This window comes from Chrysochloris asiatica, unplaced genomic scaffold, assembly GCF_000296735.1.
Source record: "Chrysochloris asiatica unplaced genomic scaffold, ChrAsi1.0 scaffold00132, whole genome shotgun sequence".
Classification (NCBI taxonomy): Eukaryota; Metazoa; Chordata; class Mammalia; order Afrosoricida; family Chrysochloridae; genus Chrysochloris; species Chrysochloris asiatica.
Window position 1 is genome coordinate 8495151 of NW_006408650.1, and position 2214 is coordinate 8497364.

Consider the following 2214-nt stretch of genomic DNA (forward strand, 5'->3'; position numbering starts at 1 on the left):
TGTCAGGTTATAAGCACTAGGGTCCTCTTCCAGGGCTGGGAGACCTGGGGTGCAATGTGTCTGGTTATAAGCACTAGGACCGAAGCTGCAGCTGAAGTCCTTGCTCGCCACTCAGGCTGCCTTCTCTCAATGCCTCACCTGCCTCGTCTATAACTCTGGGAAGAAGGTGGGGATCTCGTCCATCCCTGAGACCATCGTGAAGATGAAGTCAGGAGGGCAGGATGTAGAGAAAGCACTCAATGTATCACAGTTACTGTTTTCTCATCTTTCTCCCGTGGAACAGCTGGTAGTTTCAAACTGTTGACCTTGCGGTTCGCAGCCCGACTCATAACTGCTATGCTAAGATGAGGCTTTCTGCTCCCGTAAAGTTTTACAGCCTTGGAAACCCTATACAGGGTCGCTATGAGTCGGAACCGACGCCACGGCATGTAACCACCACCACCACTGTTTTCTCAATGTCTACTCAGTGATTACGTGTGGTGCTGCAGGATAAGCATGCGAACCTCAAGCTGCAAGTCAGCAGTTCAAACTCACCAGCCGCTCCTCAGAAACCCTATACAGGGGTCACTATGAGTCAGAACCGACCCCACGGCATACAACCACCACTCACTTATGTTGTATTCTTTCCATCACCAGATCGACAGACATAAGCCTGTGGGAGACTCCAGTCTATCATCTAACCTATGAATTTGGGGGGCTTACCAGTCCCCCATAGTCGTATGAACCAATTCCTTGAAGTGAATCCCTATCTATCAACTATGTATGTATGTATGCACATATGCATGGATCTATCAATCAATCTACCTATGCAATGTGTCAAGAAATCAAATGACATGTTGCATTGGGTAAATCTGCTGCAAAAGACGTCTTTAGAGTGTTCAAAAGCAAAGACTTCACTTTGGGGACTAAGGTGAACTTGACCCAAGCCATAGTATTTTAAATCACCTCACATGCTGCAAAAGCTGGATAATGAATAAGACCAAAGATGAACCGGTGCATTTGAATGATGGTGCTGGTGAAGAGTACTGGATAGATCATGGACTGCCAGGAAAATGAACAAATCTGTCTTGGAGAAAGTACAGTAAGAACGCTCCTTAGAAGGGAGAGTGGTGAGACTTTATCTTGTTTACTTTGAACAATGTCCTCAGGAGGGACCAGCCTCTGGGGAAGGATATGCTTGGTAAAACAGAGGGTCAGGGAAGACCCTCAGTGCGATGCACTGACATAGTCAGTGGGCTGCAACATAGTAACCATTGTGAGGATTGGGCAGGACCAGGCAGTGTTTCATTCTGTTGTACATTAGGTTGCTATGAGTCAGAACTGACTCTACATCACCGGATCTGTGTGTCTCTCTATCTCATGGGCCTGCTTCTTAGGGAACCCTGAGACAGTTAAGAAGGGTGGCTGGCACTGGCTTCTCCCTGGTAATATTTTTACATGGGAATGTTAAGTCTCTGTCACGATCACCTGATCCATTTTGGAGGACTTCTCCTACTGTCCAGTTGACTCTGAGGCATCATCATGCCTGACCAGTGTCTCTGGCCATGATCACTAATGCTCTGCTGCACATGAATTCAAGTGACACAGGACAGTCCACTGCCTAGTGCCTGGCCCGTGGTCCACAGCCATGAAGGCTTCCTGTCCCTGGGCTCCTGTCCCTGCTCTGCCCCTCAACTGCTCTGTGACCTCAAGCACATCCCTGCACCTTCGCTTCTTCCTCTGTAAAGTAAGGATATGGAGTTCTGGAGATACCATGGTTAAGTAGCTCAGCTGTTCACCTAAAGGTTGCTGGTTCAAACCCCCCAGCTGGTCCAAGGGAGGCAGACAAGGCCGTCGGTTTATCTTCCTAGGAAACCCTATGGGACAGTTCTCTGCCCTGTTGGGTCACTATGAGTTCAAACAGACTGGACGGCAGAGAGTGGTTTTAACAGACTTTAAACCCCAATCTTACAGTGAGTTCTTACCAATGGTGTGAAAAAAACACCCAAGAAGCTCTGAGAGCACTAACTGTTTACATCATCGTCATTCATTTAATTTTACAAGAGCAAGGTAACAGGAAGCTTCCGAGCCACAAATGTAACCACACCTGTGTCACCGGAAGCTCTGACACAAGCTCCCACATGCCTGTGAGCCAAAGGATCCAACAGAGTGACTGACAGATAAGGTCTAAGTGGGTGGACTTTCTTGGTTCCCACCAATGGACAGTAGAGTTCA